Source organism: Taeniopygia guttata, chromosome 12, assembly GCF_048771995.1.
Source record: "Taeniopygia guttata chromosome 12, bTaeGut7.mat, whole genome shotgun sequence".
In the NCBI taxonomy this organism is placed as follows: Eukaryota; Metazoa; Chordata; class Aves; order Passeriformes; family Estrildidae; genus Taeniopygia; species Taeniopygia guttata.
In genome coordinates, this window is record NC_133037.1 from 15,738,669 (window position 1) to 15,762,368 (window position 23,700).

Genomic DNA, 23,700 nt, shown 5'->3' on the forward strand with positions numbered 1-23,700 from the left:
ACCTTGCAGCAGTTTTTATTCTGCTAGAGCAAGCACTGAGATATTTAACTTTCCTGTCACTGAGAGGAAGCTTTCTGCTACCTTCATTACCACTCTGTGAGAGTGAGAAAAGATGAAAAGAGTCTAGTTTTCCTTTTTGCCCCACCTGTTTGTCCAGAAGCTGAGATACTACACTGCTCTCCCCAACTGGGGACTCTATTCCCAGAAAAAACTTCTTTTCCTGAAGAGGTAAGCACTGAGGGTATGCTCTAGTAAGTACTTCAGCAAGTGCTGTGCAGGGGAGGAAGCAGCCTGGCAGTCCCAAAAACCCCCAGCCAGGGCACTCCTGCTGAGGTATGTGCAAGGGGCAGTGCAGAGTAGCAGCAGCAGAAGCACAAAGTACACCAGATACCTTTTGGCAGCTGAGGCATGTTTTTTCTTCCCTGCAGAGCACATTTCCTCTGCAAGATGCTGTGGCAAGACTTGTTCTGGAGGCAGCACCTTCCCCAGTCTCCAGCAGGAGGGATGGGTATGGTGCCTCTCGACTACACACTTCCACACTGACCTGACAGACTTGCTGGAAAACCATCTGGATGTCCCCCTGCTCATCCACCCTGCTGGACTGGCCCCTTGCAGGCTCTGGGTGCTACCTGCCCTGTGCTCGAGCCATGTCTCGAGTGTCCGCTGTGCCTGACCTGTGGCAGTGACCTGCAGCTGCAGATTTTGGCTAGGCAACACTCCTGACTCTTTGATGAAAGTTTCAGCAACCACAATCAATCCCTTCCTCCACTTTGCTATTCCCAGACAGCCAACTCAGATCGTATCTTCATGTGCATTCAGTTGAAAGGAAACTCAGATATTATCTTCCCAAGTATTTAGAAGGCCTCAGAGATCTTTTTTCCCCTGTAATTACAAACATTGCAGCCAGGTAGAACTGCCATTTACTTGCTGCCAGCAGCCAGGAAAAATTAGGATATAAACATCCACCAACAAGCCAAAGCAGAGGGACAGCTTCAACAATGCCACCCCACATCTCTTGCATCCTGTGACCCAGGCCCATCTCAAGAGAAAGCTGACAGAGAAAACTGATGGGAATCAAAGGTATAAAATGGATCCTTCCTGAAGGAAGCTTGAAGAGAACAAAGTGGGATGCATTGGGGCACTAGGGAGATGGGAAACAAGAGCCCACGCTCTCCTCTAATAGAAGGACAAGAAGCCAAACTAACTCAAACGAAATGGGTTTTCTTAAGGATCCCATAGGGTCATGAACAGAAATGCTTAAACTTCATGTGGGTTAAAAAAAAAAAAAAGAGGGTGGGGCAGCCAATTTTATAGAAGGCAGAATTACCAAGGCAGTGCTTCTGGCTCAAGCATCACTTGATCCTGGGACGGCATTCATGGAAATGATGACTCGCATTCCTCTCCAGGCATCTTCTCCTGGCTGTTACTGGAAAGGGCATATAGGCTAAATATACAGCTGCAGCAGGGCAGAGCAAGGGTCTGTTTGCCTCAGGGCATACACTGTAATGTGGCTTTGGCTTCACTTGTGTTTCCAGTGCACAGCCAGCCAGAGCAAGTGCCTAAAAACTCTGCTTATAACTCCTGTTTTTTTCTCAAAACAAAGTGACAGTATGCAAAAATCCTAATATTTAATTCTGTGTTTAAGGGAATGTAAGCTAAAGGTAGTAGTAAAATCCACAGGAAATTAAACTAGAAAAGTTTATGGAAAAAAAAAAAGATGGGACTAAGATCTCCTTCCATACAAATGCCATAAAAATGCATATTTTGAAGATAAACACAACAGATGTGCGTATATATATATATATATACACACATGCACACACACACGCACAAATGTTTTATAAGTTCCCAAGGTTTAATAAAAACCAGAACTCAAGGCACCAAGATAAAACAGGGAGTTTTGACTCCAACTTTCTCTTTAATATGGAAAGTTTTGTATCATGCCGAACTTGTCACTCATTCTGCAATGAAGAACTTGGCAACACAGAAAAGCATTTTAGCAGAAGCCATCCCATCCTGCAGGAGAGCTGGGACAGAGGACACCAGGCTGGCAGCTGGGGCACCTGGAGACAAGGCAAGAAAGCACATGGACACAAGAAGTAAAACACAAGATGTCACTTTTTAAATGTGAGGACTACGAGGCATCAGAGCCCGACCTTGTGTTCCTGAGCAGGCAGGTTGTTCCCCAGCAAGTGCCAAAGGACATGTGCAGGAGCAGCTGGTGTGACAGTCACCACTGTGTGTCCTGTCCCCTGGTATCACTCACCATTCACCAGCTGTTCCGAGTCTAATTCACACCCGTTAATGACCTTTGATAGAAGTCACCGAGCTGGAAAGTGGGTTTCTATCAAAGAGGAGCTCTCTGCTGCTTCAGAAACAGGTTTAAACCAAGCCACCATCACCGACAGGTGACTGCAGCCTTTCCTCTTGCTCCAAAGCGACAAAATCATCCACAAACCTCCAGCAGCACTTGAAACCTCAGCCTGGAAAAACACTCCCTCCCTCAAGCTGCTCAGCTGTACCGTGCAGGACATGTTCTTTACAGCTGTAGTCATGAGCACCGAAACCAATGAGGCTAAAAAGATTTACATCTCTTGCTTGATTTCTTAATTGAATTAAAGGCTGAACAAAACCCCTTATGAGGTTTCAGAGAATCCACATGGAAAAGAAACAACGAATATCCTAATTGGAGGGGAAGCTTGCACTGGACATTCTGTCTTAACAAGTACTAAAGAGTACTTACAAAAGGAGAAAGCCCTGAGGGATGAACTCCTAGGTCAAGCAAGGCACGAAATCCGGAGTTTTGGAGTACATTACATGTTGAATGGGTCACATAGAGGAGGGAAGTGAGCTTCAGTGTCTTTTTAGCCAAAACTCTTCCACCTACCAGTTGTCTATTTTTTATTTATTTAATTTATATAAATAAGGTACAAAACCCCAAGCAGATGCTACCAGAGGGGTGAAAGACATGAAAGACACACTGACACAAGAGGGCAGTTCTGTAAATCACCCTCTCAGGAAACCTGATCAAACTTTCAAACCCTGTTCTGAAGGAAACCCTTCTGAGGCTACACCTCTGGCCTTACACTTGAATTAGAAGGCTCATGGCACATTCTTTTAATCACTAGAGCAGCTTTTGGGCTTCCCTAGGATGTGCTGGCACCGTGGCCACCAGGCAAGCACTGGCTTTGTTAATGGTACTGAGCAGGAGCACCCAAGCGTGAGCAGCTCGGGCAGGGGATGCTCCAGTGCCAGAACACACAGCCTGAGGGCTGCAGGCACCAAACCCAAAGCTGAAAAGAAGAAAGGGTCAGTGGAGGTTTCAGAGTCACCTCAAAATGCTGTTTGGTTGGAGTGCTTTGTGGAGACATGGCTACATTCCAAGGGTTTATAATCACCTTCTGGGTATTCCACAAAATTCCTCATATAATGAAATATTTCTCGCAGGTCCTTGAAAGTGCTCAAGCACTATAATTTCCTACAGGTTGGTGCCACAGTGCCAGGACTGAGGCACTAAGCAGAGGAATGGGGACAAAGCTTTGGATCTCTCCCCTACCTGCTGCTGCTACCAAGGGAAGACAAAGCACTGACGGCTGACATTAAGCGGAGACAGGAACCAAGGAAAGCAACACCAACAAAAAGCCATTTTCAGCACTTCAGCTGTGTATGCAGCAGTATTTACGTTCTTTGTGGCAGCGTAACTAAGGGCAGGCACATTCTGTTTAGAAACATCCCACCATTCCATCAGCTTTACCACCCCACCCTGCAACTCCAAGCCAAGGCATTAAAATTCAGCTTCATGGAGTTTCTCAGCCCTGATTTATTACTCAGCTAGCAAGACTGCCACAGCTCTTCATTTAAATATATTTACCCCCCAGTGACTAATGCAGAGCAGCCAGGGCATCAGCTGTGGACCTCCAACTTTTAATGTTTCTCATGAAAACTGTTCTAAACAGTTCTTGGCAGAAGGAGATAGAAATGTTCCAACTTTAACCATCAAACATAAAATGGGAAAGCTGCGAAATGCAGCAGCATTGCTCCCATGTCACAGAGGCAGAGAAAGCTTCTGGAGGAAGAATTAACTCCCTAAAGATCAGCAGCTTCCAGCTGGGAAACACACTCCCTTAAACCAGCAGAAATTCAGGAGCCACTAAAAGCCATCCAATGAATAACCTCTTCCTGCAGGTGCACATTTTTATAGATGCCTTCTTTTCCTGGAGACCAGGACTGAAGGGCTGGACTGCTTCAGTGGCACTCTGCTCCTCACAGTCACCTCTGGCCCGAGCTGGCCACCCTTTCCTTCAAAGGGCAAGTCCAAAGGCAAGAGATCTCCAAGAGCCCAAGCTTACCAAGGCAGAAGAACAGTGCATGGCTTTGCATCTCCTTCCCAGATGCTCTGGTGCAGGAAGACTGATTTAAATTACAGAGCAAAGATGAGCACCCTTAAAGACCAGAACTAACAGAGCCTGCATTGCATTCCTGCTGCATTAATGTCACTAAATTATATTTGAACTAAATTACGTTGTTTAATTGCACTGTGTAATTATAAAATAACCCTCATCTGGTTTTGACCATTGCCTCAATGGCTTCAGCCAGGAGCAGGGAAGACTGGAGCTGCTCCTCACATGTCCACTGGCGCAGAGATAGCTCCAGCTTTTCTCCCCACCCTGCTCTGGAATTGACAAGTTCAATTATTTCAAGGCCAGACCGGACATATTCACTGCACTATCAGTGAGATTTAGGCTTTTTTGAAAACACTAACATTCTGCCCCATCCATACAGATAACAGGACACATTCAGCCATAGCTCAGGCTCATTCCTTAAACCAGGGATCATGCATTCAGGATCTGGGCGAGAAGGGCCAGAGAAACAACCATGAGAGCACAAAGCCAGGTTAACGAAATACCTCCTTTTCTCTTGCAGAAAGCAGTTTCAAGGGCTGCTCCGAGCAATCCCCCTGCAGCAATTCCAAAATAAACATCCTGCCATTCCCCAGTCCCAAATTCCACAGACAAAAAAGTCCAAAGGACTTAAAAATCGGACCAAACTGTCCTGTTCAGACACCAGACAAGTTATTCAAAACTAGGAGCCAAGGACAAACTGGGTAAAGAGCATTCACAGGAAAAGGGGAGCCATTGAGACTGCAAGGACAAGGCAAGGAAAAGTTCTGTTTTCCTTCTGCAACCAGCCACAGAACCTGTGTAGTGTAACACATTTGCAATAGTTAACTAGCTGGCATGGTATCTGGAATCAGACCTCAAAAAACGGCCCTGAGGTTTAGCCACAGCAGAAAAAAATCCAGTAATTTATCCCTCCTCCATCTTGTACAGGTCAGAGATGTTGAAAGCAACATCTGCATGTTTATGAGGAAAGAAACCCTAAATTACAGTGTATTTAAAATAGTGTGAGCACAGGTTGCATCCCTTTATTTTGACTTGCAATGCAATTTTTACACAGGAGACCAAAGCTGCTTGCCCAGCCCACTGACACTGTGTCCCCCACAGCTTCCTAGGTGACAATCTGAATGGCTGTGAGGGGACAGCAGCACAGACTCACAGCTGCACACTGACATGCAAGATGACAGCAGCTGTGGCAACTGAAGTGGGCAGATCAAAATATGAATTTAAGTTATAAAGAGAAAAAATGGAATAAGATGGGCAGATCCTCTACTGACTTCTTACCCAGTGCAAAGAAACACTGTGGAGCATGGGATGATTCCTTCTGCAAGAATCCCAAGAATGGGGGCAAAGTCATCAGAGCTCCAATGTTCAGATGCCATTCTGAGGCAACAAGGTAAATTAAACTAGCACTCAGCTGGGTTTTGTAATAGTTTGATCTTCTCTGAGCCAAGCATCACCTTTTCTTGCTCACTGTGTGTGCTTTGGACACCCAAAACCACTCTCCCTATCACCTCTTAGTCAAGTTGGACCTACTGTGTGTAACCCTTTTGTAAGAGCAGTGCCTCTATGCCCCTTTTTCCACTACTTGGAGCTCTGCTCCCGCAGAACCACTCTTTCTGCCTTGGGGCACCCAGAACAGAGCAGAGCCCAGCCCCAGGCACAGCCTGTGCTGATGACCTCGGGAGAGAAATGACAGCAGCCCCACTTGGCAGCCAACAGCCACCCACATCAGTCCTAAGAGTTCCCGAAGCTGTGTAACAGCAGACAAATGCGATTGTCCTCAATCACTTCTGAATCCACCCCCTCAAATCACTCTCACTTTGATTTCGGCTCGGCACTCGCCTGACCTTCATCACTAATGCGATGTCCAAAACCCAGTAATTAGTCAAAGAGGGCATCCTGTTACTTAGCACTCACTGGACTATCCTTGCTGTTCTCACAGTCACATTCCTACGGCTGCACCTATATCCCAGTAAGCTTGAAACACTTCCCAGAAAAACCTGAGGGCTCACTGCTATCAAACGGCACAGGAGAACACAAACAGTTTAGCAAGGGCATATGGGCTCTATGGAGAGAGATGCACAAGCACCGCAGGAAAAAAGGCAGTCTTGGAGTTGCAGGGAGGCTGTGGAGCTCTGAAGGTGTGTTCACCCTGCCTTCGCTTTACAGAGCTGCTGCAGATGTGGGGAAACAATTAAACTGCTTATCACAGTACATCCCATTCAGGTTCCAGAGAGCAATTCCAATCCCCAGGTGGCAAGCGCAGCAATTAGGTACCCAACACATGCACCAAAGCTTTGCTTTGCTTATGTTAACTTCAGTGGTTATACAGTATTTCCTTGGCTCACTGTCTTTAACAGACTGTTGGTTCAGGGACGAGATCAGGTCACTCCTGCAGGACCTTCTTGCACTTTGTACAGGATTTGGAGGATGCAGAATAGTCCAGAAGTAGGCAGGGAACTTACAAGTAATTCAGCTGAGCCAGCTGCAAAGCCTGAGCACAGTCCCCATTGCCTCACCTGGAGGGGCTGGCCCTAAAGTTCAAAAATAAAACCCTAATTACACCACAGCCAGGATCTCTACAAAAGCACACCTCTGAAGAGCAGTTCTGGACTGGCCTCTTCTGAGCTTCATAATGGGTTGTAGGGGAAAAATGTGGTTTTAGCAGTTCAGTCTATCCCTTACAAAGCAGAGACGCTATGCCAAAAATAACCTGGCTTACTAGTTATTGTCACCAAGCACTCAACAGCTCTTTGATCAGGACCACAGTGTCCACACCGCAGCATCACCAGAGTCAACTCTTCAGAGCAAACAAATCCAGGTTACAGATCTGAGACACCTTCCACACACAATCAAAAAACACTTCCAAAGGTAATGATGATGCCTCCTACTGCAGGCAGCAGCAGCAGCCAGACTGCCTCTCACTTATTCCTCAAGACCTTATGTCAGCCAGGAGCTTTGCTCACTGCTGCAGACTGAGCCTAAATCCCCCTCTCCCAACAGAGTAGGATGCTGCTCTAGGTAATAAAGGCAACACCTAAAACCTCAAGACTGCAAATAATGAGTTAGAATACCTGAGAATTAAGGTTGTCTGTGAGCTGGTCCCAGCAAGTACCACAGTTTACTGCTTTTCTCCACCTCTGCTCCAGCTTCTCCCTTTGAGACAGGCGAGCCCATCACCACCCATGACTGTCAGCAAGCAGCCCAGGAGAGACTGGATCCTGCTCCCAGCACTGGGATAGTGGCAGGGGCAGCACCTCCCTCCCACCCTGATTCAGCCCCTCTGGCCCCGGGCTGGAGGAGGTCCTGGATGGACAGGATCTGTGAAAACCAGCCTACAAAGCACTGGTGAACTGGGAGCCTTGCAGACGCCTGTAACCCGATAAGATCCATAAGATACAGGGCATTTTGCTGGGAGGGGAGATGGCACATGCGTTACAACCAGAGCCTGGGGCTGCCTTTGTGCCACGCAAGCACCTCTCAATGCAAGCAGTTAGGGGCTATTTGGTTTTTAAATACTGACAAAATAAAACTTTACAAAAAATCTTTTAACTCTTGGAAATGGCCGATCTGCTTCTGCTGAAAAGCTGAAGCAAAGCCTGAGGCAGGGACACAGCATGGAAATTCGGCATGGGAAATTCCAGTGGAGCAGTTAAGTTCAGGAGTTAAATTCGACTCCAAAGAGTCTCTGTGGCAGGCAGCGTGACCGGTGTCACCCAGACACCGCTGCTCCACGCTGCCCTGCGGAAGCAAAACTGCCCCGGCAGCTAAAGCAGACCACCCCACACCCAGAGCGTGAGCCTGCATCCATTCCAAACGGAGCTGATTTGGGAAAATCCTGCTCGAGGGAGCTCTGGCCAAACGGCTGCGAGTGGGAGGCAGCTCCTGGGGAATGTGCCATGGGGCTGGTGGCATCTGGAGGTGCTGCTCCCTGGTCCCTGCCCTGGAGCTCCACGGGAAGGAACGCTGCTCTCGGCTGATCCACATCCCGCCGGGAGCTGGAGCGGCCGTGCCAGAGCCCAGCCAGGGCACGGTGCTCCGGGCAGGGTGCAGTCAGGTAGCACTGAGAATGCCACTCTGTCCGCAATTGTTGCTTCAGCTGCTGCTAAGCTGCTCTAAAACCTGAAGGCAGCACCTCCCAGCACAAGTGCCCCTTGGGGAGCAGAATTTGAAAAGAGCTTTTTGCTGCTGGAAAAAGGGATGTTTCTGAGATCTTTATTCGGTGTCGTAGCCCTGCCTGCTCCCTTATTCTCACTGTGCTTATTCCTTGGGAAAGCTATTTCTTTCTTCCATTGCTCTTTCACAAAACCAAGCAACAATCTGAAGAAAAACTGATAAGAAGTCTTGGGGCAGATGTGCCTTCATTTTTCTTAAAGACAACCATCTACATCAGCAACGCCGCTACAAAGGCAAATCACTGCGAACTGGAGCTGGGTGCCAGGAGCACTGCAGACAACAGCAAGATCCACACCAGCTGAAGTAGCCAGGGAAAAGACCTGCAAGCCATTGAAGGAGAGGTCTAATCACATCACCTGCAAGCCTATGGCTTATCCCGGGCTTTGCAAGGACCGGTGCACAGAAATGGAGAGCATCCAAAGCGCGGGGCCAACACATGAATTCTGACACAAGCACAGCACCATAATGAAAGCTTGGAGGGAAGAGCATCCATAATGTCGTTTGTGATGGCAGGTTTGCTCTGCTAGTAACATACACTGCCAACACTCCTGGGAAAACTGCTTAGAGATCAACAGATAAAGGCTTTTCACCGTTTAGCCTGTTATTTCATGTAAATTGGGTTGCCCTGCTACAAAGAGGCATTTCCATATGAAGTGAAAAGTGCTCAGAGAATCAGGAGAAGCCACACCAAACCATGGCTCAACCCCTATGAACCTCAGAGGACCATAGTATCCTGCTCCCCTTTTCACAGGTCCAGATCTGCAATCCAGAGTGTCAGTCTTCTCACTCAAAAATGCAAGTGATCTCAAAGCACCACCTCCTTAATATAGGGTTTTGTCCACTGAAATAACTCCAGACTCCTCTGAGATATGAAGTCATGTTTTGAAAAGCAACAGTGCAGAAAATTCAATTAACTAATCGAGTCTGTCTTCTGCTTGGGCACCACGGAAGCACGACTTCCCAAGTCTCATCCCTGAGATGTGGCATGTTATTGATGAGGTGGGCTGCTGCAACCCTTCCAGTGTGATTTACGGGGTCTCCCCCACCTTCCCCTTCTTCTGGCCTCCTGGAGCAGGGAGTCCTGCACCAAGCATGCTCCAGAGAACTGGGAAATCTACCCTGCTCTTAACTTAAACCTTGGTAGAGGCTGGAGGGAGTTGGAAAGGACAAGAGTAAACCAAGCTGGAGGCAAACAGTAGCTCTTTAGAGGAATAAACCACTCGTCAGCCTGTCGTGATTGATAAGTACATCTGCCAGTCCCCACCTGCTGTTCACATTCCTGGCATTTCTTTCTGCAACATTTTTTCCCCAACTGCTGCAGAGGAGATTTAAAGGAAGGGAAACAGGCCCCAGCTTAAACAAAATGAAGAGATATTGGGCCAGTTTTCTTGCATCAATTGGGCAATCTGCTGAAGGGGTTTATTGCAGGAGCCCTCGCAGGTTCAGAAACTTGTAATGGGTGTTACGTGCTCACCTTTGCTCTTTCCTGCCATCATACCTCTTTTAAATTCCTGGCAGATAAAGCAGGGGGCTCCAAAAGGTCTCTGCAGCCTCCAACCACACAGTCAAAGCAATTTTCTGCACTGGTCAAACACTCCCTAGAACACAAGGGAGATAAGGGTGAAAACACACCAACTTGTCCAAAACAGAGAGGGCTCTGCTGCCTTCCCTGCAGCTGATGAGCACAGGCAGCAAGGAGAGCAGGCAGGACAGCTGTTAGGAGCAGCAGCAGATACTGCTGGGAGGACAGGAGCAGGAGTTTTAGTTCTGGCTTTCTGTCCTGCACGTGGGCTAGGAGTTTCTCCTTTTCATCATTGGTTTTAACACGGTGAGAAGGTGATGGAAAATAAACCAGTACAGTTATAGCAGAGGGTGGAACATGAGCCTGCTTGTTGTCAGAATAGGAAAAAGCAGCTCTGAGGAGCTCTTAAGAGATTCAGTGTCTAAGTTCCCAACCTCTCTGTCAAACTAGATCAAAATTAGCTATTAGGATCAAGTTTATTAGAGCACATACCCATACTGAAATTCTATCAGGCTGGTTGCTGCAGGGAGCCAAGGCAAAGTTGCATTTCTGAAGCTCGGGTGCCCCAGCACCCATCTAAAGTGATTTCCTTTCACTGAAAGATGAACTCCACATAACTGCAAACAAATCTATGAGGTTTTACTTATTTGCAGTCTTTGGGGAAGGAGAGAGGAGGCAGCAGGAAACAATCACAGCTTTCCCCACGCCTGGAAGAGGAGCAAAATGTGAACAAAGTTTTTATTTGAGTCCAGGGTGGATATTTCCATGGCAGGCAGCACCACTCCTTAGGGCAGAGATCACAGCAAAGTCTTTATAAATCAGGGAGAGTGCGATACAAAATCTGACTGACCCTGGACGCTCCTGGGGAACAGCCCAGTCCTGAGAGCTGTGGCTTGGAAAGGACACCCCAAACCCTGGGAGCACCAGGCACTCCTCTGCAAACCGTTTTTTAGTGTATTTCCCAAAGCTGCCACACTCATTCACATGAAGGAACCCGAAGTTAGTGGTGGTGAGGAGAAAGGGAGGGCAAGCCAGGGGTGAGCAGTGTTTGATTAGCCAGCTAATGCGTGCAGCTGTCCTCCGGTTTTATGGCTCTTGGAGGAAATTTAAACAGGAACTTTCTATAAATTAACTGCCCATAAAATAAGCATGTTTTCTCAGTGCACCAGAAGGTCAGGAAAGGTCTGCTCAGCCCCCCGTTCCCAGGACATGGCCAACAGCCTCCACAGTTGCTGTTTCTCCTTCTGAAGCAGGACAACGTGAATCCGCCCGTGCAGCAGTGAGCTGGCAGAAGCGCGCTCGCAGAGCAATCAGAGTCATTCTCCATTCACAGCAAACTAATAATTTATCTTTCCCCTAAAATCCCCAATGCAATCCAGATGTCTAAGTAGTCTTTGTCCCAAAAAACAAACTATACCACGGCCTCGGAGAGACGGCTCTGGCTCCTCTCGCCAAAGTCCTCGCAAGGCTGTTTGTTCTGCAGGAGCAACACACACGTTGATTTCAACTCCTGCCAGGTCTCGATAAGGTGGTTATATATGCTCTATCCCAACCCTTCTGGTTTCCTCCTCATCCAGAGGATTATTCAAGAGTTGCCCTTAGGGATATTCTGTTGAGAACATGCACTTGACATGTTCCCAGTTTTGAGGAAATCAGGAGGATGGGAAAAGCCAGGGTGAAGCCAGTGCAGCAAACATGGGAAATAAAAGTAATAAAGTAATTTGCTCAGGGGTGCATGGGGAGGACAAGTGTGTGTGGTCACCCTGAGCCACGGGAGGAGAGGCCGTGTCACTGAGGACCCTGGGAAGGGCTGTTTCAGCAGGAGACAGGCTGGATCATCCCAGGAAAGGAAGAATGAGGCATTTGGCAGAAGGGCTGAATTCCTCTGGCAACAAAGGTTAAGCACACAGCTGCACCTGTCCTGGGGAAAGGGACCCATGCCAAGTGGGGAAGGAGATCACAGCCCCCCAGCATCCTGCTCTGGGACTGTTGGGAAAGAGCAGCAGGTTTCCCATGGTGGGGGTGCTCAGCACAGAGCCCTTCTGTCACACTGGCTCTCCCAGTATGCTGGCAGCAGCCATGGGCTGCAGCACGCCAGGGCAAAGCTGTCCAAAACACCTATGGAAACGTTTGGAAGAGCTGAAAATAGAGTTTGGAAAACAAACGCTGACCAGCCACACAACTCTTCCAGGAATATATTAAGTGTTAGTGTAGTTGCATTCTAGTTCCTGAGTATATTTTCTATAAATAAATATTTTAAACCACTTTGTTTCAAAATGTATTATATTATTGAAGTGCAGTGCAATGCTTCACATTTTAGATCCACAGGCTGCCAGGCAAAATTGCTGCTGATTTTTAAAACTCTGCTGCGCTGCCTAGGGTATCACTTTTAGGTTTTTTGCAGGTACTTTTCTACAAACACATTTATTCTGCATTATAACATCAGGTCTCTACCAATACACCAAATCCTGGTTTAATCATGGATTAAAACATCTTTATTCACAAACCAACAACAACAGGTTTATTTTCAAATCTATCTTCCCCCCGCCCTTTTTACAGTACAATAAGCAAAAGAAAATACACCAGTAACTCTGTATGCAAAGTAACTCTCTCAAGAACTAGGTATTTTTGTCATTGACAAAGCCACAGTACGTTCCACTGGCAGCAATTTCTGGGAGCTCCATTTGAGCAGAGAGCAGGGCTGCCAGAACACGAGTACTGCACGTAACAAGCCAACTACACTGCAGACATGCCAAAGCTCCCCCAGGGCCCTGCTCCTCCACAGACACAGCATGAACAGGGAAAATGGACCACCCTGTGTCCTAAGCTGGGTATCCTGCCTGCACACACATCAATCCATGCCCTTCCACCCAAACACACTGCATCCACAGGGACACTGAACCCTCTGCAGAAGGGAGAACCCGGACACAGCAGTTGTGCTTTTGGAAGGTCCCAAACACACAGCAGAGTATGGCTAAGGGCAGATCCTGCTCCCTAGGACCCATCCCATTATGGATAAGGTCCTTGAGCACCAGATACCAACAACACACAGCTTAACCTTCAGAGCACAGACTTCCACTGGCATTGTACAGTACACAAATATTAATATTGACAAATAAATTCAGGCCTGCTTAATCCAAAACACACAGTGCTGTCGCCAAGCTTCTGTTTTGTTTGGAGAACAGACCAGACACTCCAAGCCTGGCTGCCTTACCTATTTTTGAAAGCCAGACTTAAGTCAACCGAACAGATAACAACCAAGCTGAAAGCCCAATCCTCACCACAACCCCCTCCTGCTCATCAAGCTCTTGAAACTGAGAGGGGGAAAACACCCGCAGGGTACTGCAGTTATCTCCATCAGTGCTGTAAGGGAGCACACATGCCTGCCAGGCCAGGTACCTGGGGCAGGTAAGTGCCTGCCAGTGCTCCTCACCACTATCAGCCAAATCAGCTTAGAGGAGCTCCGTGACTGCTCAGCAGAACAGGGCTACATGACCCCTCTATCTCCTTTTCCATCCTTACAGCTTAGGCTGTAAATTCTTCAGGGACAGATGTAAGCAGGAGGTCCTGATGGAGCACTGCTGGCCATGGCTAGCTGGGACCTCTGCAGGGAGCTATGGCAGCAGTTCCAACAGCTTCTGGGTAAGGATGCACGGTAAGCCTAAAAACTGTGAAAAATGTTAATGTCCTGCACTGGTATGCAGACTGCACCTAAGAAACTGCTTAATTGGACATGGGGAGAGAAAATAAGGCTGAAGTACAGTGATTTGCATAAGGGATTTTTGTCTTTGGTGAAGGGCAGCCAACACACACCACGTAATTGTAGGGGAGCTTTGAGGTGTGGAGACTTGTGGGGCCACCGAGGTGACATCAAGTCAGATAAAGCTGAGAGATTAAACTTCCTATGTAGCACAAACATGAGGTCTGGTTAAGGATGAAGCAGTTTAAAGTGATGAGCAGAAAGCAATACAGGGCTGTTACTTGGGAATCTGGGCAGAGAAAGGGAGGGACATGGTCAAGGAAGAGATGGGTTCTGAAATAGAAAAATACGGAGAACAAGGTGTAAGATAGAGAACAAAAGATCAACCTTCCTATTGTAGGAGCAGGGGCACCTGCAGATAGCCATGACCCCAGAGAACAGACTGAAGCCCCCGGAACGCCCCAGACAACCTGTTGGAGTCCCCGTCTGGTGTGTGGCCAAAAGACTTGTTGTGGGAGGGCAAAGTGGGGTGGACTTGCACACTAACACAGAGTGCCATGGCAGATCTGCCATTCAGAAGCAGTGCCATTTGTCAGATTTAGCAGTAATAATTATGAGCTTTAGAATACTAAGTGTGCAAAATGCTCTAACTGGAAATTCGTACCAGTGCTGTTTATTACTGAATCTCATAATAAACCCTGCAGCCCTGCAGCCTCTCGGGCCAGCTGCCTGCACCCAAAGGGGCTGGATCAGCCCAGGGCTCAGCAGGATCCCCCAGCCCAGAGGTGGGGCTGGCTGCTGAGCTTAAGCCTGCGTGGGCAGAGAATCTGGGCTGCTTGTGTTACACATTTGCACAACACTGACCCATCACTGAACACCGTGGACACCACCACCATGGAGTGAACACACCACTGGCCACACTTTTAATTGCTTCTAATAATAAACTGGGATAAAGAGCGTACAAGTTGGAAGTGCCTGTGCAAAGCACACCTGCAATTAAAGGGGCACTCCTCAACCACACCACATCAGCAGGAGCAGAGAGCTGGCCATGCAGGGACAGGGATGGGGCCCTCCATGCATCCTCCCACTCTTTGAGCAGGACTGACCTAAATCTTTCCCTTTTCAGACTCCAGTGGCAGAAGGAAAACGAGCTGGTCTCATTAATTTCACCTCCTGCTGCCTGGTGAACTTGTCTGCAGAATTAAAAAAAAAAAAATATTCACAGCTATGCTGGTGACCTGGCAACTCAAACCTTCTGTGGAGCAGGAGGCACAAATGACCTGCTGCAGCACTGTTCACCTCATGGCCAAGCTCTGCTCTGGATTCCAGAGCTCCTCAAGTTATTCAGCTGTGGACTTTTTACAGATGCAGTTAGGACACCCAGCAAGGGAACTGTTCCTCTGCAGGGCAATTGATGCAATAGAAGGGCACATAGTCCATGAACAGCTGGTGGCTCAGAAAAGACTTTTCTGGTATGCAGGAGACCCCGAGACTGCCACACTGCACAACACAGGCGACTCCTCCCTGCAGCTTCCTCAGAGCCTCACTGGAGCCAAGTACACCGGGGCACCCTATTTTCCTGTGATTTCCAGAGTTCAAGTTGATTTTTTTAATCTGACAGTAACAGTAGAAGACTATAAAAAAACCCACAGTGGCCTGAGCAGCTCCGGAGTCTAAAATAAACATGCCAAGCCCTATTTGTGATAGAGTAAAAATAGCTTGTTTCTCATACCTTCCCAGGACCTCTGCTTTGTACACAAAAGCTTCACAGGTTAACTACAAAAATATCAGATGTGCTAGGAATGGCTTGATTTGAGCTTTGCACTGTTTGAGGAGTTCAGAAAACCACCCTGGCCCCACAGCAAAGGGACGAACCCTCAAAGCTCATGTCCCGCCCAGGGCTAAAGGCCAGGCGCTGCCAATTCCCTTTAATAGAAACCACTGTCCTTCTGGAGGAAAAAAAATCCAAACAAAAAAAATCCACAAACGTCACTGGAATTACATCTTGTGCTCTTTCTTGGCTGGATACTTTTAAAATGACACTTATTCCAAAGAGCACTAACTATAAAATCTAGTGCAGGAGCTGTGCTGCAGCCGGGACGGGCTCCCTGGGAAGCAGAGCGAGCACAATCAGTGTCTGCATCAAAAGGAGAAGACAGACTGTGGCTGGTCTGTCTCGTCCTAAGAAACGCCACTTCATAGCGAGTTCTGCTAAATTAACTTTTTTTCCAGGGCCTAAATGTATCTCACCTGGCACCTGTGAACTCCTGAAGAGAACAGAAAAACAGACCTGGGAGGGAAGCTCGGCAGGAAAGCCGTCACAACGCCGAGTTTAATCATTACATCATTTCTAGTGACAGCTCTGCCGGACCCACAAGTGAGCACCAACCTATTTATGACTTGCTTAAAAAAAGGGCCAGAATTTGCAATGCATCTGAAGCTTGCTGGTATTTATACAGGCAGTAAAAGGCACCCAGGGAAAAGGCCAGGCGTGCATGTCCCCAGCCCTGAGGGCCAGGCTTGCAGGAGCCACCAGCTCCAGGAGCCTTCTGAGAAGCAGCCGGCACATCTCCCTACAAGGCAGTCCTGGCAGTGGCACATGCAGCTGTCCATCTGCCTCAGCCCAGCAGCACACACCAGCCTTCAGCCCAGCCCAGACAGCACAAGGCAACACACTGGTTCTGGTGGGCCCCCAGGGAACATCCTCACCAGCCACACCCACTGCCCTGCTATTGCTCCAGGGTCACTGTTAAAATTCATCTCCAGAAACCTGGGCTCAAATTAAGGAGGCCTATATTAAGCAGCAATCTAGGGCTTCAGGTGAGATGCAGGGGCATCTCCAGAGCTCTTATCACATCCCTGCTCATTTTAAGTGAGAGGAACAAGAAAAATAAATTTTCTTGCTAAATATCCATTTCGTTTAGTAGATCACATTGAAAAGCTCAACATTTGTACTTTAGATTATGTTCTTAACCATGCCCATATCATATTGAAGGCCAGCATCTAGTGAGACCTGATCACAGGTCCCTGAAGTTTCCATCTCTTGATGAAAGTCACTTTTGCACCTTGTCCTGAGTCAAAGGCTTCAAGAGATGGAAAAGACATAGTCTCCCCTCATTTACATATTTCAATTATTAAACAGTCTACCAAGTAAACAAGGAAAACCACACACCTTTCCCAGGTTTTACATTGTCTGGCTGCTTCATCCTCTTGTTAGACACAGACTTTCATAATTTATGGTCAAAATTGTTTCAGAGAACAAGGAGAGCAACCTACAGCTTTCCAGCCCTCTTGTACGACCTGCCTACACACTGTCAGCAAATGGTCACCTCACCAGATGCTTCAAGGTAAAAATCACAGCTTATCTTACATGAATATTTGGTGCTAGCTGTTACATAAACACTGCTGCTTCTAGAGGAGGCTTCTCTCAAGTTCCTTGCTCTCTTCACTTGTATTTGCTTCCCATTCTTTCAGCTTATTCTGAAAGGGCAGGACTCCTGGAGAAAATGTTCTTCATATCTGGTCGGCAGTGGTATGACAGCCCAGCCACCAAACATCTGAAGCACCAACAACCTCACCCACATGTGCACCCCAGGATGTCAGCTCATACTTCCACCCTCCAATGCACTGCATCATGCTTCCTTCCTACACCAGTGAACTTTTCCTCCTATTCAGTGGCCCACAAAGATCTCAAGGGATCATACAACATGGGGCCTGCAAGCAATAATGCATCCTCCTGTGTTGGCAAAGATTTGGAAAATCTGTAGACAGAGGAATGGCTGAGCTTTCTTCTTGCCTCTTCCTCACGGGGCAGATGTGGTCCAGCCTGCTTGAAGACCAACAGCAGCATCACAGGCAGCCACATCATCATTTCAATCATTGTAACTGCCCAAGGAAGCATTTCCACCTCTCCCATCCCAGCCCTCGCTTCCCTTTGTGCACTACAGGAGCTGTAGTGCACAGAGTAGTGGACATGGGAAATGACACACATGTAAGGAATGCAACAAGAGACAAATGACAGGCCAGTTTCCATCTGGCTCGATTTCCAGGCTAGATGTGGGGTCTGCAGGACCACTTCTCTTTTCCTTTTCACAAGGGAAAGGCAGGACTATTTCTGCCAGCAGCACCTTTTCAAACCAACTGAGAAGCTGAGCACACCAAGTCTGGACCCTGCAACAAACTGTGCCAGGCAAGAGCACTGCATAAAGACACCAGGGAAAACCCAGACAAGCCCAAAGATAAAGAGAAATTAAACTGGGTTCAGCTGGACATCTCCCATTCATTTCCCACTATTGTCCTAAGCAGCATCTAAGCAGCACACACTGAGAGAGCTACGGTCACCTCCCACAGCAGCTGCATCCTGGTAGCAGGCACAGCAATTCCCTTAGAGCAGAAGGCTCTGGCTGGATCTATTCCACATTAACAGTCCACTCGAGCACTCCTGGGCAAACTGCAGCAAGCAGGCGAGTGACCTGGTGCAGGTTTCTTTTCAGCCACTAAGACACTTTAAAAGGCATCTAAAAATACATGAAATGCTTTTCTCATGTGACTTTGCTAAGCAAGGGACTGCTCTAAAGCCTGCAGCCACAAATGGAACGAGACACTGCTGCAAGACCTCTTTTCCTGGACCAACAGCCTCTACACTGGCAAGCTGTTGAGTCCAAGAGACCAGCTGAAGATAAAAACCTGGAGCATTATGCCTGGCAGTATCAGCTTCTGATGTAGCATCATTCCCCCGAAGGGCTGTGCTTCTGTACAGGATCACCACACAGATGGGGAGCTGCAATGTTTTGCTGTGTTTCTGCTCCAGAAGGATCTTTAGCTACACCCAGAAGAGTTCAGATTTATACTCCGCACCAAGCCTGAAATGAAAAATAACTTCTCAGCTCTGCTGACACAGGTAATTCTTCTCCACTGAGGAGAGGAAGTAAATAGGACAACTGTTTGCCTTTGAAAGTGCTTTGCAAATCTGCTCAGATGGCTGCTGCCACAAAGGCCAAGCAGGACGACACTGGCCACTTCAGCTGATCTTCAAGCTCTTTAAGAGTAGATTTACAAGACCAAGTTTCCCACTCGTCCTCCACTCCCGGATGGGAGCAGAAAACCTCTTTCAAGATGCAGACCCATGTGCTTACAAGCTTCTGTACATGCCCGTGCCTGCCTTGAACCAGAATAGACGCTGACAGCAGGAAGTGAAAGGTGTCTGCTCCTGGATGGGCTCAGGCTGCAGAGCTGAGTATCTGCTGCTGCTGAGGGTGGCTCTTCCTTGCTCCAAACCAGACACCTCACTGTGTGCCCAGGCAGCTCCAAGCTTTAGCTGACCTTTCCAGTTGGCACAGACTATGACTGCTGGTCCCAAACAGGGCTCAGAGTCAGCTGTGCAGAACTCACTAATAATCTTTGTCTTAGTCACTGCTTAAAGAAGAATCTCACCCCTAAACACTTGCCTAGGGAGTCAGCTCAGCCAGCCTTAATTCCCATATATGACCAGAAACGAGGACTTCAGCATGTGGAGCAATGTTTCCTGGGCTCCCAGCTGGAGTGACCAAGCCCAACACTACACAGTCCAGAAGACACTCCCAGGGCAGAGTTCTGCACCCAGCCTTGCTCTCCATGATCTCCCTCATGCTGGTGGCAGACTGCTTTTCCAGTAGGATGTGAACTGACCAACTCATCACAAAACACAGGTGTGTGGCCAAGGAGAGCCTTCAGAACTGCCACTATATGCTGTATCTCGACTTCATCTTAACCTCAGAAAAAATCAAACCCTAAATCTCACTGCCTCCTCTGTTCTCTGCCTTTCTTTGTGGCACAGGGCAGAAACTGCCTCAAAGGACTTCCTGAAGCATCATATCAAGGCAAAGGTTTTGAACCAGCATGTGAACAGACTGTAAAAAATCCATAGAAAGTGCAAAGAGGCTTACCTGGAATCAGCAGGATTAAGTTTCCCATACAAAGTTATGCACCTTCAGGGGAGGCTTTAGGAGCCTGCCATTCAGAGGAGAGAAAAAGGCTGGAGGCTGCTGAGCTGGGTCACGCTGGAGCAGAGCACACAGCACCAGGATGCAGCGCAGAGGTCTGCAGGAAACAGCTTCTTCCTGTGACAGCAGGACACTACCACCAGCCCTGTCCCCTGGGATCCCACGGGCCAGGCACAGCCCACTGCCAGACCAGGCTGAGCCCACACAGCCACGGGCAGGCACCGAGGTGCCCCAGAGATGCACAGCCCCACCTGTCCCGGCAGGACACGGCTCCAGCAGGGAAAGCAGGAGGAGGAGGAGGAGGAGGAGGCCAGCAGCACTTGGACCACTCCCACCTGACCCGATGACTAAAAGATTGGAGGAGCTTTGGTGGAGCAGCACAGAACAAAGAGGAGGGTCAGCATTCCAGTTTTCAGGAATAATGGGTGTGCAGTGCAATGGTACTGGTGCTGGGACGCTGGTTTGAGGGGAGGGTGGTGACTGAACCACATCACAGGCTGGAATACTGCTTCCACAGTGCAGGAGCTCATCCACCTCTGACTGAGGCTTTAATAAGCAAAACTTCTCACACCCAAATTAGCCATGGTAATCATGGAGTACTTCCCTCTGCCACGTTCAGCACACAGAATCGCACACAACTTTTATCCTGGCTTATCACCATTATTGCACAGGGGAGCACCACTGCCTTCTCAAAGCTTCAATTCCTCAATATACAATTTTACATCATTGCCAGTAGCAAGTGAAGCCCTTTTTCATGCTAGCTTTGACTACAAAGTTTTCATGAGGCCGTAAAGCCCTATTCCTACACTTTTCTTACAGTTTAGCGCCAAGGGTTCATGGGCTTTGCATGCAGTACTGTTACATGTTGCTTTAGTTTTCTCTCGACATTTCTGAAGATTTGTATTTATCTCAACAATTGTCATTCTCAGATCAAATTTCTTACTTCCCTAGAGGCTGACCCCTGCTATTCAAACAAAATCTTACTCTAAGATGTGATAACTCTCTCTTGAAAGAGCAACCAGCGCAAGGCACATAGACAAACACAAAGCACTGGTTTTATAAACACCAGTGGAAGCTCAAAATTCCTCAGGTAGAGGACACAAAGTTTCATATTTTGGCCACACAGCTCACCCTGGAACTGTGAACTGATACCATGGAAACACATGCAGCAGCACCATGGAACAGACCTTTACACTAGATTACATGACAGTCTCGGTCAAATCACTCAGTATTACTGCCATCAACACAAACGTTAATGTCCAGCCCAAAAAAACCCTGATCTGACCAGGGCACTCATTAAAATAAGGCTGACTGCCCTACTCCTGGTGCTCCATCCTGTTAAGGATGGGCACATCTGCATTGTGACCATGCTGCAGAACGTGCAGGACCTCTTACACATCCCAAACAGCTATTCTGTATACAAACACCACACTGCAGAAGCTTTCAATGTACTGAAACCGAGAATTAATGAAACAAATCAATTATATGAGTTGTTTGTGCCCATTAAGTTCAGCTGATGCCAGTACCTCTGAAATTATACTTTCCCACATGTCTTAAAGCTTTTGCTATGGTAGGAGAAAGGAAAGATGCCAAGCAATTTCAGAAGATAGGCAAAGGAAGTTTTGAATTTTAGGAAAAATACTAGAAGATGATTCTCCCTTGGAATTGGCATAGTCCCACCCTTGTATCCAGCCAGCCTTTACCTGCATCTGAAGAGGCAGAAGTCTGATTTTTAGAGAAAAACACACAGCTACACTGATTCTGTGTAGCTTCCTGGTAGGATCCTATGAAGTTGAATTCAGAGACGGTTTTAGAATAACCACCTTTTATCCCCTTAATGTAGGCCCCCAGGCACTATCATAAAAATTCCACTAGAAATATTTCCTTTGGGGTGGGGAAACACCATGCATGGTCTGTCATGCAAGAATTGGCTCTTACAGCACAGAGAGCTCACACTCCACAGAGGTCAAGACCTAAGCAGAAAGCCACGGGGACATGAACAGAGAATCACTGCAGCTTCAAATATGCTTCTCATTCCCCACCTAGAAGCCCACAACTGCGTAAAGCCTTCCTGCAGGAATCCCAAGTGCCACAACACAAAGGTCACACCTTACATTTCAGCAATACTCAGAGAAGACCTGATGAAACTTCTTGCTGTAGAGGGAACTCCCAGCTACATACCAACACTGAAGAGCTGCTTTAGAAAAAAGTTCACACTGGAAAATCTCACAACTATTTCCACCCAGATGAAAGTGGAATCTGTACAGTATCCTGGACTGCTGGGTAACTGAGCACTACAGACAGGGATCTTGGTCGCTCTCCACTGAAATTGAAAAGTCCAAAAAAGCCACACACACAAGGAAGTCCAGGAAGCTCGGGAAAGATATGTGCCTCCCAAAAAACCTGGGAGAATCCATTTGGGGGCAAGAGGGAAGAGGCAGTTAGGGTCAGCCTAGCAAGGACCAGCAGCACACAATCCCCACATGGCAGTCTGAGGTTGTGACAGTGGCACAAGTCTTTCACATCACCTGTCATCATTCAGCATTTCAGTGGAAAACCGCTGGTTCAACCTATCACTCAAGCTCATCCAAAAATCAATCCCTAGCCCTTGGGACTGATATAAAATGATCAGTATCTGCTACTGGAAACTCTCATCAAAATTACTGAATGCTAATCCCCACCCTTAAGGAACATACTTCACAGAAGATTAAGCTTTCTGAAGTCAAAATGCACAGTCTAGTTCAAAAAAAGAGAAGCCCGTGTGAATTCAGCACACACATCCAGCACTCCTGTGACCTGTAACTACACAAGATTAAACTGAAACCTCTCGGTAACCACTTCTCCACCCCAAAGGAGGGAGGGCAGGAATGCTGCCTGTCAGGTCCCGAAGGAAGAGTATCTACCAAGGACTGCAGGAAGGGGCTTCTGAGCCAGTTTGCTGGAATGCTCGAGAAACCAGCACACAAAATATTTCAGAATCTGCCCATGGAAACCCTCTATGAATCGAGCCCTTCTCAGAAAGTACAGCAGGAAAGACACACCATACCCTTACTTGGGGTTGCAGTGATGGCAAAAGCACTGTGGTGAGACCACAAGGTGAGAAAAGAGAAGTCATGAGCGGAAACCTCCACTCAGATACATTTTTACAGGTCAGATGAGGCTGCCAGCCTGGTTTTCTAAAGAAAAACCCTAAACAAAGCTGAACACAGCGGGGCTGGGACAAATTTTATTGCTGTTTCCAAACCTCATCCTCCTGCATGTCAAAGTCAGACAGGACTTTGAATCCCACCAAGAATCATTCTCCAGGCCTAGAGGATACCTGCAGCACAGTTAAACAGGGGGGACAACTCAACCCTGAAAAAGTAAGTATCTGTTATAGCCAAGAGCACCACTACAAAGGGAGAGTTCTGCTGATGCAGTGGCTTCTGGCCTCCAAGGATGGTCCAACACCCTTCCCTTGCAAAGCCTTGCATAATGAATAAAGGGTCAAGCTGAAAAACCATCAACTTTATGCCAGATCAGCAGAATCCACTGGTCAATCCCTTAGCTCACCACCACAGCTGGCCCCTGGGAGGAGGCAAGAATGCACAGCTGAAAGCAGAGAAAGGCCCTTTTAAGAGCATCAAACCATGATGGTGGCTGAGGTGACCACTTGCTCTGATCTAACCCACCACAGGGACCACGCACACCTCCTCCTCTAGGTTGGGCCTCACTTCTTTTCCCCCTGCAGTGCTGGGCTGTTGACAAACTCCTCCTGACTGGGGATTCACAAGCTCCTTCCATGGAAAATCCAGGTTACTAAACTGCAGAAAGTTAACCCAGGGACAAAACAGGTCAGCTGAGCAAAATGACTGCAGGCACCACAATGGCATGTCTGGGGTCTGACCTCTCTGTTCCAAGAGCAGTGAGGCTTACCCAGCT

At 47.8% G+C, this 23,700-nt stretch overlaps 1 protein-coding gene across 9 annotated transcripts in view; it reads right to left on the reverse strand.

The window, feature by feature from the left end:
- Positions 1 to 23,700, reverse strand: part of DAG1 (dystroglycan 1) — a 49,407-nt gene that overhangs the window by 21,771 nt on the left and 3,936 nt on the right. Inside the window, exon 1 of one of the 9 annotated variants that reach the window (XM_072934996.1) lies at positions 21,483 to 21,554. The exons of 4 other annotated variants lie outside the window; for them this stretch is intronic. The gene's annotated coding sequence lies outside the window, so the exon portion shown is untranslated. Of the gene's footprint in view, positions 1 to 7,474; positions 7,494 to 10,074; positions 10,099 to 14,904; positions 14,924 to 19,722; positions 19,986 to 21,482; positions 21,555 to 23,700 lie in introns of those variants that run through there. 4 more of the 9 variants (XM_072934998.1, XM_072934997.1, XM_030283532.4 and 1 more) reach the window with 4 other exon arrangements.